The sequence below is a fragment of the Ahaetulla prasina genome, chromosome 2, assembly GCF_028640845.1.
Source record: "Ahaetulla prasina isolate Xishuangbanna chromosome 2, ASM2864084v1, whole genome shotgun sequence".
NCBI classification, from domain to species: domain Eukaryota; kingdom Metazoa; phylum Chordata; class Lepidosauria; order Squamata; family Colubridae; genus Ahaetulla; species Ahaetulla prasina.
Genome location: NC_080540.1, coordinates 250,324,494 through 250,339,039, shown reverse-complemented (window position 1 = coordinate 250,339,039; position 14,546 = coordinate 250,324,494).

The following is a 14,546-nucleotide window of genomic DNA, read 5'->3' as shown; positions in this document are numbered from 1 at the left end:
GAGATATAATGGCAACGGCCCAACATTTCCTTCTGCCAGAAGACACGATTTTCTAAGCCTAATTAAGAACTCAAATAAGCTAGGGAGAATATTCTATAGATAGCATAGGTGTGATGTGGATTCTGACCTATTCATTAAATAACTTTTCAGTGAAAATAATGAAACTAAAAGTCAGAAAATGATGCAAATTGTTGAATATCACAAAGTCATTATTTCTGAGTAGGCTTCTACATCTAATGTGGAATTACATTTCTGTTCCTAACAGTGTTACCTACATGTTTATGTTTGAATACATGTTCATGTGGTTAAAAAAAAATATCAAAACCAATATTCTCAAATATCAGAGTTTTTTCAGCAAAAATAAGTTATATTAAATAGATTTTTCTCTCTCTTGTTCTCTTTCTCTGTCTCTTTCCTTTCTTCTACCATCTATCTATTATGATTACATTAAGCCAAACTGAACTAACTCATGGTGGTTTAGATAACCCTAAAACTAAAACTATTAAGTAAATAAAATTAATAAAAGAAATAATAATATAATCAGGTTAATAAAATAATAACAATGGTATATATGGTGCTAATCCTGGATAACCTGGCAAAAAATTAAAACTTCTTCCAGAAGAGTTTCAGTTAGCTGCCTTTGGACAACTGTATAGCCAGCCAGGCTTTGTTCTACCATGAAGCCTCCTTGAGACATACCTGTGCCCCTCTTAATTACTGTAAATGAGAATCCATTTAGCATCCATACCTAGAACCAGTGGTGGGATTCAGCCAGTTCGCACCACTTCAGGAGAACCGATTGTTAACTTTCTGAGCAGTTTGGTGAACTGGTTGTTAGAAGAAATCCTTAGGACAGAGAACCGGTTGTTAAATTATTTGAATCCCACCACTGCCTAGAACTGGCACATATGCTAAGCCTGCTCCAGCTGGAAGAGGCAGGGGCTATTTTTTTACCTGGAAACTAGCTGGGAACAAAGCCATGTTGAAATTCAGCACTTTAGACTATATCTTGAAACCTGTTAAAGCTAATGCACCACCTGTAATACAGTTGCAATATGGCTATTGTGGTTCTCATCTGCCAGCGTGAGCAACTGCGGTTTGTACCAACTTTAATCTTTAAAAGTACATTTTATTGAAATAGCCTAGTCCAGTTGTGGTAAGGACTTAGTGGATTTTTGTCCCACTCCAGATACAACTGCAACTGGTGGATTAGCCAAAGGGGGGTAAAGATCTCCTGGCCACAGGCATCATCTGAAAATCCAGCAATAGATATTAATTCAGGAAGATTTCCATATTCTAATATTTCTGTGGATGGGTTTTCAACTGTGGAGAAATCATATGAAAGTTTATTTAACTTTGGTGTGAACCTAGGTATGGTTTATGGAAGAGTTCCAAAATTTCAAGGGGACAAAGTAGGTTATTAGTTAAAAGGGGGGAAAAAGAAGGGGGGTGAATAAGGAAGAATACCGTATTTCACTGAATAGGGTTTTTAAAAAAAACCAAAAAACCCAAGCAGCAACAACAAAGAACTTAAGGTTGCATTAATTGTATTGCCTTGTACTGCCAAGTGCTCTGGTTGCTTGCCAGTTTGTTGCCAAGCAATAGCTGATGTATGCACAGTCAGGAAATGGTGAGAAAAAAACACACTAATGTTTTGCTGTCCCATATAATACAGTGCTTCCCATGCACTTGTTATTTTTAATCTAGAAGTAAGTATTTAGGTAGTTTCTGTGCCACTTTAGCGATAGTATTCTGCCTCTGTAACTTCAATATTAGTAATATAGCAGGGTGTGAAGACATAAATGGAATCACTTGGTGTTAGAGATAGGATAAGTATATTTAGCTCAATGCCTATAGTTAGCTGAATTAGTAAGAGTAAATCAGTTTTACTGAATCGATGCAACCTCCTATAGACTCCGTAAATATCTTCATTTACATTCGTTTTAGAGAATGAGATTCGGAATTTATTTCACGTTTGCACACTTTTGTGTGACATTTGAGTCGCTTAGTAAGGCGTATTTCATTTATACGAATTTTAGAAGCCGTAAGAGTGATTTGTGTGCGAGCTTGCGTGTCTGTGAGTCTGCATTTGAGATTATCTGTTCATGATAAACTCTTCTATAGTGTATGAGTTAATGATTAACTCTTCTCGGCTCATTGTCAAAGATCCCTGGGTTCTGATTTCATTGTCTTTTGGTTTTGATTATCTGAAATCTACGAAATACTGCTTCACGGTTGAACTGGCTATGTGAATTTATAGATAAAGCAGTGATGCAAACGTCCACTTTTGAAAACTGTGCTGCTTTCTGACTGGCTAGATGCCTAGTAAGTGATTGCAACTTTTTTTTTCTCATGTAGTTTTTTTCCTTTACCACATTTACTCCACTTCATGGATGCAACAAACCTTATGTGCTGCCTGTGCTTTGTATTTTTCCTGGCATAATTCTCAGGCCTATGGTTTTAATCCTGCCTAAAGAACTAATGGAGTTCTTTAGGCAGTAAAGTCCCTTTGTAGTCCCTTTACAACAAATTATCTTCAAGCACTTTAGCAAAATTTATAATATTATAATGTGAAAGAGAATAGATGCTGGGGAATTTGAAGTCATAGCCGATACTGCTATGATATACTTATGATACCTACACTGACTCCAGAGAAGACAGAAATACTCTTGCAAGAGTATTTCTGAGAGTAACTGGAGCCTAGGCATTTTATTTTTCTAACAATGAAGTAGTTTTAATATGTTAAAGTGATGGACCTCCTATTTATATATAAACTGCTTTAATCCTGCTAACTTCAAAGGCCTTTAAGCAAACTAATTAACTCCAGGATTGCATGCGTAGATTTCTCCTATTAATTTTCATGATTTGAGGTATACTTGATATGAATTCCAGAAAGACTCTTAGTTGATGATTAAATGTAATGACGAAATTAAATTTTATTTCTTTGATTAATCGTATCCAAGCCAGCTAGCTGAGAGCAGCAGTGTGTTCTTCATTATTAAGCTAATGAGAAAATGAGCTAGTTTTTGTTGGCCTTATCAAGTTGGATCAAATATTTCTTAGATTTTTCTATATTATCTGTTGATTTCTAAGATATTTCAAGAACAATTGCCTGTACAATCTACATGGACTAACAGGATTGCCAACCTTATTTTAGGTATGGATTTTAATTAATTAATTTTGTGTGTTTGGTGATCACACATCTATTGCAAATTACAGATGTTAGTAAAAATGTAATTTGAAGTGTTTCAAATAATGGAAGTGAATTTTGTGTGTGTATCATAGATATCTATGGTTAAAGAGTTCATGTATTTATACACTCACTTCTGTACAAGATGAAACAGTGATAGTACAAGTTTTGTCCTCATAAAAGCTCTAAGAACAGATTTTTGATCTGAATTAATATCACATTACATCATATACTGCAAGACACCACATTATACTTATCACCACATTCAAAGTAATTATAATCTCTTTTGTAATACCTGAATACAGAAAGGGAGTAGTGTCTGGAATCCTGTCTAGCAACAAGCCTGTATTGTATAGGCATGATGGTATTTGGCAGAGTAACTTCATAGAGCAAACAAATCCAGCTTGTATCTGCCTTAAAGGTTATGGTGGTGAGAATGGGAATGAAATCAAACTATCATTTTAATTTAAAGAACAAGACAAAACCAAACCAAACCAAATTCGAGCCTTTATAAGAATAAGGGAATAAGAATAAGAATAATAACTATCAGGCTATGTAAAAATCAAAGTCTTTTTGACCTATTGTCTTTTCAGAAATTATTTATTCCCTCATTACCTAACATGACTTTTACAAGATCCTTTTTATGTAGAGGAATCTGTTCATATTATAATGGAAATTCCAGACAAGATTTTCTTTTTATCCATCCAATATACAAGATGATGGTTCCTTTCCTTTCCTTTCCTTTCCTTTCCTTTCCTTTCCTTTCCTTTCCTTTCCTTTCCTTTCCTTTCCTTTCCTTTCCTTTCCTCTTCCCTTCCCTTTCCTTCCTCGTAAGAGGAGATATAGTTCAGTTTTCAAACAGCACTTATACTAATGGGCTGTAATCAGTCTTGTTTTCAGTTATCAATTTACAGTACATATTTACTTTTCATTTCTCCAATTCTAATTATAATATTTAGCATGTTCCTATCCTATCCTATCCTATCCTATCCTAGCCTAGCCTAGCCTATCCTAGCCTAGCCTAGCCTAGCCGAGCCTAGCCTAGCCTAGCCGAGCCTAGCCTAGCCTAGCCTAGCCTAGCCTAGCCTCCAGTATGGTGTACTTGTTATGGTGTTCGCCTAGAAACTAGAATTCTGTGAGTTCTAGTCCCACCTTAAGCACTGGACTGGATGATTTGGGGGCAGTCACTCTCTCCCTCAGCCCAACCCAACCCACTTCACAGGATTGTTGTTGAGGGAAAAGAAGGAGGAAGGAATATTATGTATATTTGCCATTTTGAGTTACTTATAAAGTAAGATGGAATTAAAAAAAATATAATAAATGAATAAAAATAAATGACTGAACTAACACGTAATGTAGAACACAAATCAATTTGCTGTACAAACATAAAGGGATAATTTAGGGAAGTTATTAATTAATATCCAAGGCCTTTTATAGAGAAAGAAAGAAAGACCTTTCCAGCTCTTTAGCTATTTCCATCATGTGCCTGGATGTCCCCTGAAAAATATCACTCAAATCTCTCAAAGTCATGGAATTTTATTAGGTTTCATTAACTTCATGCTGGTGTTATTCAGGTTCTCAGAAGGCTGTGAAATTTCTGGAAGCAGCAGATACTGTTTTAGGAGGTAATGAATATCTTAGTGGATATTATAGTGTCCAGTCTTAACTGCATGTGAGTTACTGCCTTAAAATAAAGTAAGAGTATAAATGTAGAACTGCTATTAAAAATAAAAGCATTTATTCCAAGACTGGTCATGTTCTTTCAAAGCTCCAAGCAACTTATATTGCAGTTTGTGAAAATTAGTCTTTGGTAGGTCATGCCTCATACTTTTACCATTTGACCTTCTAGTATTTCACTCCGCAAAGTATCTCATTAGAATACAGTATATCTTGCAAACCTGCATAAAAATATAAGCCAATTTTTTGCATGACAAATGAGAAGTGGATATAATTCTCAGTCAGTTTGGACAGTAGGAAATTTTCAGTGGAACCAGTTTTATCATGAAATGAACTGTTTTCATAGTATTTCATAGTGTTCCAAAATGTGATTCCTTTAATTCTCCCCCAACAGATAATTCATAGCCACTTAGTGCAGGGGTCTCCAACCTTGGTCCCTTTAAGACTTGTGGACTTCACCTCCCAGAGTCCCTCTGGCTGAGGAACTCTGGGAGTTGAAGTCCACAAGTCTTAAAGGGACCAAGAATGGAATGGAATGCAATGGAATGGAATGGAATGGAATGGAATGGAATGGAATGGAATAGAATAGAAAATATGGAATAGAATAGAATAGAATAGAATAGAAAATAGAATAGAATAGAATAGAATAGAATAGAATAGAATAGAATAGAATAGAAAATATGGAATAGAATAGAATAGAAAATATGGAATAGAATAGAATAGAATAGAATAGAATAGAATAGAAAATATGGAATAGAATAGAATAGAATAGAATAGAATAGAATAGAATAGAATAGAATAGAATAGAATAGAATAGAAAATATGGAATAGAATAGAATAGAATAGAAAATATGGAATAGAATAGAATAGAATAGAATAGAAAATATGGAATAGAATAGAATAGAATAGAATAGAATAGAATAGAATAGAAAATATGGAATAGAATAGAATAGAATAGAATAGAATAGAAAATATGGAATAGAATAGAATAGAATAGAATAGAAAATATGGAATAGAATAGAATAGAAAATATGGAATAGAATAGAATAGAATAGAATAGAAAATATGGAATAGAATAGAATAGAATAGAATAGAAAATATGGAATAGAATAGAAAATATGGAATAAATAGAAAATATGGAATAGAATAGAATAGAAAATATGGAATAGAATAGAATAGAATAGAATAGAATAGAATAGAATAGAATAGAATAGAATAGAATAGAATAGAAAATATGGAATAGAATAGAATAGAATAGAAAATATGGAATAGAATAGAATAGAATAGAATAGAAAATATGGAATAGAATAGAAAATATGGAATAGAATAGAAAATATGGAATAGAATAGAATAGAAAATATGGAATAGAATAGAATAGAATAGAATAGAATAGAATAGAATAGAAAATATGGAATAGAATAGAATAGAATAGAAAATATGGAATAGAATAGAATAGAAAATATGGAATAGAATAGAAAATATGGAATAGAATAGAATAGAAAATATGGAATAGAATAGAATAGAAAATATGGAATAGAATAGAAAATATGGAATAGAATAGAATAGAAAATATGGAATAGAATAGAATAGAATAGAATAGAATATATGGAATAGAATAGAAAATAGAATAGAATAGAATAGAATAGAATAGAAATATGGAATAGAATAGAAATATGGAATAGAATAGAAATATGGAATAGAATAGAAATATGGAATAGAATAGAAAATATGGAATAGAATAGAAAATATGGAATAGAATAGAAAATATGGAATAGAATAGAAAATATGGAATAGAATAGAATAGAAAATATGGAATAGAATAGAAAATATGGAATAGAATAGAATAGAATAGAAAATATGGAATAGAATAGAAAATATGGAATAGAATAGAAAATATGGAATAGAATAGAATAGAATAGAATAGAATAGAATAGAATAGAATAGAAATATGGAATAGAATAGAAATATGGAATAGAATAGAAATATGGAATAGAATAGAAATATGGAATAGAATAGAATAGAATAGAATAGAATAGAATAGAAAATATGGAATAGAATAGAAAATATGGAATAGAATAGAAAATATGGAATAGAATAGAATAGAATAGAATAGAAAATATGGAATAGAATAGAAAATATGGAATAGAATAGAAAATATGGAATAGAATAGAAAATATGGAATAGAATAGAAAATATGGAATAGAATAGAAAATATGGAATAGAATAGAAAATATGGAATAGAATAGAAAATATGGAATAGAATAGAATAGAATAGAAAATATGGAATAGAATAGAAAATATGGAATAGAATTAGAATAGAATAGAAAATATGGAATAAATAGAAAATATGGAATAGAATAGAATTAGAATAGAATAGAGTAGAAAATATGGAATAGAATAGAATAGAATTAGAATTGAATAGAAAATATGGAATAGAATAGACTAGAATAAGAATAGAATAGAATTAGAATAGAATTAGAATAGTATAGAATTAGAATAGAATAGAAAATATGGAATAGAATAGAATAGAATAAAATTAGAATAGAAAAGAAAATATGGAATAGAATAGAATAGAAAATATGGAATAGAACGGTGATATCCCTAATTCCTAAACCAGATAAAGATTTAGAAAGGATTGAGTCCTATCGCCCATTTCTTTAATTAATCAGGATGCAAAGATATTTACTGCTATTATAAGTAATAGATTAAATAGATTTATAGATAAAGCAGTGATGCAAACGTCCACTTTTGAAAACTGTGCTGCTTTCTGACTGGCTAGATGCCTAGTAAGTGATTGCAACTTTTTTTTTCTCATGTAGTTTTTTTCCTTTACCACATTTACTCCACTTCATGGATGCAACAAACCTTATGTGCTGCCTGTGCTTCGTATTTTTCCTGGCATAATTCTCAGGCCTATGGTTTTAATCCTGCCTAAAAAACTAATGGAGTTCTTTAGGCAGTAAAGTCCCTTTGTAGTCCCTTTACAATAAATTATCTTCAAGCACCTTAGCAAAATTTATAATATTATAATGTGAAAGAGAATAGATGCTGGGGAATTTGAAGTCATAGCCGATACTGCTATGATATACTTATGATACCTACACTGACTCCAGAGAAGACAGAAATACTCTTGCAAGAGTATTTCTGAGAGTAACTGGAGCCTAGGCATTTTATTTTTCTAACAATGAAGTAGTTTTAATATGTTAAAGTGATGGACCTCCTACTCATATATAAACTGCTTTAATCCTGCTAACTTCAAAGGCCTTTAAGCAAACTAATTGACTCCAGGATTGCATGCGTAGATTTCTCCTATTAATTTTCATGATTTGAGGTATACTTGATATGAATTCCAGAAAGACTCTTAGTTGATGATTAAATGTAATGACAAAATTAAATTTTATTTCTTTGATTAATCGTATCCAAGCCAGCCAGCTGAGAGCAGCAGTGTGTTCTTCATTATTAAGCTAATGAGAAAATGAGCTAGTTTTTGTTGGCCTATCAAGTTGGATCAAATATTTCTTAGATTTTTCCATGATATTATCTGTTGATTTCTAAGATATTTCAAGAACAATTGCCTGTACAATCTACATGGACTGGCAGGATTGCCAACCTTATTTTAGGTATGGATTTTAATTAATTAATTTTGTGTGTTTGGTGATCACACATCTATTGCAAATTACAGATGTTAGTAAAAATGTAATTTGAAGTGTTTCAAATAATGGAAGTGAATTTTGTGTGTGTATCAGAGATATCTGTGGTTAAAGAGTTCATGTATTTATACACTCACTTCTGTACAAGATGAAACAGTGATAGTACAAGTTTTGTGCTCATAAAAGCTCTAAGAACAGATTTTTGATCTGAATTAATATCACATTACATCATATACTGCAAGACACCACATTATACTCATCACCACATTCAAAGTAATTATAATCTCTTTTGTAATACCTGAATACAGAAAGGGAGTAGTGTCTGGAATCCTGTCTAGCAACAAGCCTGTATTGTATAGGCATGACGGTATTTGGTAGAGTAACTTCATAGAACAAACAAATCCAGCTTGTATGGAATAGAATAGAATAGAATAGAATAGAATAGAAAATATGGAATAGAATAGAAAATATGGAATAGAATAGAAAATATGGAATAGAATAGAATAGAATAGAAAATATGGAATAGAATAGAAAATATGGAATAGAATAGAAAATATGGAATAGAATAGAAAATATGGAATAGAATAGAAAATATGGAATAGAATAGAATAGAAAATATGGAATAGAATAGAAAATATGGAATAGAATAGAATAGAATAGAAAATATGGAATAGAATAGAAAATATGGAATAGAATAGAAAATATGGAATAGAATAGAATAGAATAGAATAGAATAGAATAGAATAGAATAGAAAATATGGAATAGAATAGAAAATATGGAATAGAATAGAAAATATGGAATAGAATAGAAAATATGGAATAGAATAGAATAGAATAGAATAGAATAGAATAGAAAATATGGAATAGAATAGAAAATATGGAATAGAATAGAAAATATGGAATAGAATAGAATAGAATAGAATAGAATAGAATAGAATAGAGTAGAAAATATGGAATAGAATAGAATAGAATTAGAATAGAAAATATGGAATAGAATAGAAAATATGGAATAGAATAGAAAATATGGAATAGAATAGAATAGAAAATATGGAATAGAATAGGAATAGAATAGAATAGAATAGAAAATATGGAATAGAATAGAATAGAATAGAATAGAATAGAATAGAATAGAATAGAATAGAATAGAATAGAAAATATGGAATAGAATAGAATAGAATAGAATAGAATAGAAAATATGGAATAGAATAGAATAGAATAGAATAGAATAGAATAGAATAGAATAGAATAGAAAATATGGAATAGAATAGAATAGAATAGAATAGAATAGAATAGAATAGAATAGAATAGAATAGAATAGAATAGAATAGAAAATATGGAATAGAATAGAATAGAATAGAAAATATGGAATAGAATAGAAAAGAAAATATGGAATAGAACGGTGATATCCCTAATTCCTAAGCCAGATAAAGATTTAGAAAGGATTGAGTCCTATCGGCCCATTTCTTTAATTAATCAGGATGCAAAGATATTTACTGCTATTATAAGTAATAGATTAAATAGATTTATAGATAGATATATAAGTTACAAATCCAGCTTGTATCTGCCTTAAAGGTTATGGTGGTGAGAATGGGAATGAAATCAAACTATGATTTTAATTTAAAGAACAAGACAAAACCAAACCAAACCAAATTCGAGCCTTCATAAGAATAAGGGGATAATAACTATCAGGCTATGTAAAAATCAAAGCCTTTTTGACCTATTGTCTTTTCAGAAATTATTTATTCCCTCATTACCTAACATGACTTTTACAAGATCCTTTTTATGTAGAGGAATCTGTTCATATTATAATGGAAATTCCAGACAAGATTTTCTTTTTATCCATCCAATATACAAGATGATGGTTCCTTTCCTTTCCTTTCCTTTCCTTTCCTTTCCTCTTCCCTTCCCTCCCCTTCTTCATAAGAGGAGATATAGTTCAGTTTTCAAACAGCACTTATACTAATGGGCTGTAATCAGTCTTGTTTTCAGTTATCAATTTACAGTACATATTTACTTTTTATTTCTCCAATTCTAATTATAATATTTAGCATGTTCCTATCCTATCCTATCCTATCCTATCCTAGCCTAGCCTAGCCTATCCTATCCTATCCTATCCTAGCCTAGCCTAGCCTAGCCTAGCCTAGCCTAGCCTAGCCTAGCCTAGCCTAGCCTAGCCTAGCCTAGCCTAGCCTAGCCTAGCCTCCAGTATGGTGTAGTTGTTATGGTGTTCGCCTAGAAACTAGAATTCCTATCCTATCCTATCCTTTCTTAGCCTAGCCTAGCCTAGCCTAGCCTAGCCTTGCCTATCCTATCCTATCCTATCCTATCCTATCCTATCCTATCCTATCCTATCCTATCCTATCCTAGCCTAGCCTAGCCTAGCCTAGCCTAGCCTAGCCTAGCCTAGCCAAGCCTAGCCTAGCCTAGCCTAGCCTAGCCTAGCCTAGCCTCCAGTATGGTTTAGTTGTTATGGTGTTCGCCTAGAAACTAGAATGCCTATCCTATCCTATCCTATCCTATCCTATCCTATCCTATCCTATCCTATCCTATCCTATCCTATCCTATCCTATCTAGCCTAGCCTAGCCTAGCCTAGCCTAGCATAGCCTAGCATAGTCTAGCCTTGCCTAGCCTTGCCTAGCTTTGCCTTGCCTTGCCTTGCCTTGCCTTGCCTAGCCTTGCCTAGCCTTGCCTATCCTATCCTATCCTTGCCTATTCTATCCTATCCTATCCTATCCTATCCTATCCTATCCTATCCTATCCTAGCCTAGCCTAGCCTAGCCTAGCCTAGCCTAGCCTAACCTATCCTATCCTAGCCTAGCCTAGCCTAGCCTAGCCTAGCCTAGCCTAACCTAGCCAAGCCTAGCCTAGCCTAGCCTAGCCTAGCCTAGCCTAGCCTCCAGTATGGTGTACTTATTATGGTGCTCGCCTAGAAACTAGAATTCTGTGAGTTCTAGTCCCACCTTAGGCACTGGACTGGATGATTTGGGGGCAGTCACTCTCTCCCTCAGCCCAACCCAACCCACTTCACAGGATTGTTGTTGAGGGAAAAGAAGGAAGGAAAGAAAGACCTTTCCAGCTCTTTAGCTATTTCCATCATGTGCCTGGATGTCCCTGAAAATATCACTCAAATCTCTCAAAGTCAAATAGGGATGGAAAGAAAGACCTTTCCAGCTCTTTAGCTATTTCCATCATGTGCCTGGATGTCCCTGAAAATATCACTCAAATCTCTCAAAGTCAAATAGGGATGGAAAGAAAGACCTTTCCAGCTCTTTAGCTATTTCCATCATGTGCCTGGATGTCCCTGAAAATATCACTCAAATCTCTCAAAGTCAAATAGGGATGGAAAGAAAGACCTTTCCAGCTCTTTAGCTATTTCCATCATGTGCCTGGATGTCCCTGAAAATATCACTCAAATCTCTCAAAGTCAAATAGGGATGGAAAGAAAGACCTTTCCAGCTCTTTAGCTATTTCCATCATGTGCCTGGATATCCCCTGAAAAATATCACTCAAATCTCTCAAAGTCATGGAATTTTATTAGGTTTCATTAACTTCATTCTGGTGTTATTCAGGTTCTCAGAAGGCTGTGAAATTTCTGGAAGCAGCAGATACTGTTTAGGAGGTAATGAATATCTTAGTGGATATTATAGTGTCCAGTCTTAACTGCATGTGAGTTACTGCCTTAAAATAAAGTAAGATGGAATTTAAAAAAATCTAATAAATGAATAAAAATAAATGACTGAACTAACACGTAATGTAGAACACAAATCAATTTGCTGTACAAACATAAAGGGATAATTTAGGGAAGTTATTAATTAATATCCAAGGCCTTTTATAGAAAAAGAAAGAAAGACCTTTCCAGCTCTTTAGCTATTTCCATCATGTGCCTGGATATCCCCTGAAAAATATCACTCAAATCTCTCAAAGTCATGGAATTTTATTAGGTTTCATTAACTTCATGCTGGTGTTATTCAGGTTCTCAGAAGGCTGTGAAATTTCTGGAAGCAGCAGATACTGTTTTAGGAGGTAATGAATATCTTAGTGGATATTATAGTGTCCAGTCTTAACTGCATGTGAGTTACTGCCTTAAAATAAAGTAAGAGCATAAATGTAGAACTGCTATTAAAAATAAAAGCATTTATTCCAAGACTGGTCATGTTCTTTCAAAGCTCCAAGCAACTTATATTGCAGTTTGTGAAAATTAGTCTTTGGTAGGTCATGCCTCATACTTTTACCATTTGACCTTCTAGTATTTCACTCCGCAAAGTATCTCATTAGAATACAGTATATCTTGCAAACCTGCATAAAAATATAAGCCAATTTTTTGCGTGACAAATGAGAAGTGGATATAATTCTCAGTCAGTTTGGACAGTAGGAAATTTTCAGTGGAACCAGTTTTATCATGAAATGAACTGTTTTCATAGTATTTCATAGTGTTCCAAAATGTGATTCCTTTAATTCTCCCCCAACAGATAATTCATAGCCACTTAGTGCAGGGGTCTCCAACCTTGGTCCTTTAAGACTTGTGGACTTCAACTCCCAGAGTCCCTCTGGCTGAGGAACTCTGGGAGTTGAAGTCCACAAGTCTTAAAGGGACCAAGATTGGAGACCCCTGACTTAGTGTACTGCATTCTTACTGAATTGCAGACTCTTTTTAAATCTCTCTCTCTCTCTCTCTCTCTCTCTCTCTCTCTCGTGCTCTCTCCCAGTCTCCCTCCCTCCCTCTCTCTCTCATATTTCTGCAAACAATTTGGTTCTTCTGAGTCTGTTGTTTTTTTATGAGTACTGCTACTGTTTAGGCTATCCTTGGCATAAGTCATTTTGCTGCATCAGGGAAAAGATAAAATTTGATAGCGAGATGGGCAGCATATAAATGTAATAAATAAACTAACTAGAAGATTAGAAATTGATTTATATCTTATTCAAAATTGCGAAATAAATCTGAGAACAACACTCTGGGGAACTTGTGTCGTAAGATTAAATGGTGAAAATCTGAGACTCAACTTTTAATTTTCTTCTGTTTAATAGTCTCTGCTTCTTGAAGCCTGCTGGGACAAGTCCCTGCAGTTTTCTTGACAAGTTTTTTTTTTTAAATCTTCCATAGTGGTTTGCCAATGCCTCCTTCCTAGGGCTAAGAGAAAGTGATTGCCCCCTGGTGACTCAGCTGGCTTTATGTCTAAGGCAGGACTAGAATTTACAGTCTCCTAGTTTCCAGCTTGACGCCTTAACCACTGCACCAAACTGGGTCTCAGGGCTAAGCTTACCAGAAGCCAAGAAAAATGATCCTTATACTTCAACAGTGACAATAGAAGACAGTGTCTTTTGCCACATCTCAAAGTCAAATAGGGATGGAAAGAAAGACTGTGTAGAATCTATAGCTTGGATACTAGGGTTATCCACAGATCATATATTTAAGCTAGGAATATTTGATCAGCCACATTTAGTGAAAGGCAGGAAATCTATGGTATATACTTCCTCAGAAGAGATGGTCAGAACAGTCTATGGTGAAATTAAGACTATCCACCTCAGGAGACTAATGGAATCCAAGAGATTATGAAATTCTCTTAGAAATATCTAAGCGCTATGTTCACTATATATTTGATGAAAAAAAACGCTGGCTATTGACATGAGAGCTCCCCAGGACATTTTCTTGTCTAATGAAACTGGTAAGTTCCTTGGTTTTCTTAGGAATTCAGGCTATGAAGCACTCAGGTTGAAGATGGGGCAAATAGCCTGACTAGATGGCTCAGTGGCTAAGCTTGTCGCTCAGAAAGGTGAGCAGTTCAGCTGTTTGAATTCCTAGTACAAATCTCCTGCATGAGCAGGGGATTGAACTAGATGATCTCCAAGGTCCCTTCCAACTCTGTTACTGTTACTGAATATGTCAGAATGAACACTAAATTATTATGCTAAAGTGGTCTCTGTGCCTAGGCAAGGCTTTAGTTAGCTTTGCTATGACATTCCTAGATCAAGATAAATGATTCACAATGGTCAATACTCTCTAATTTCCCATCTATATTTTTGCAATGTA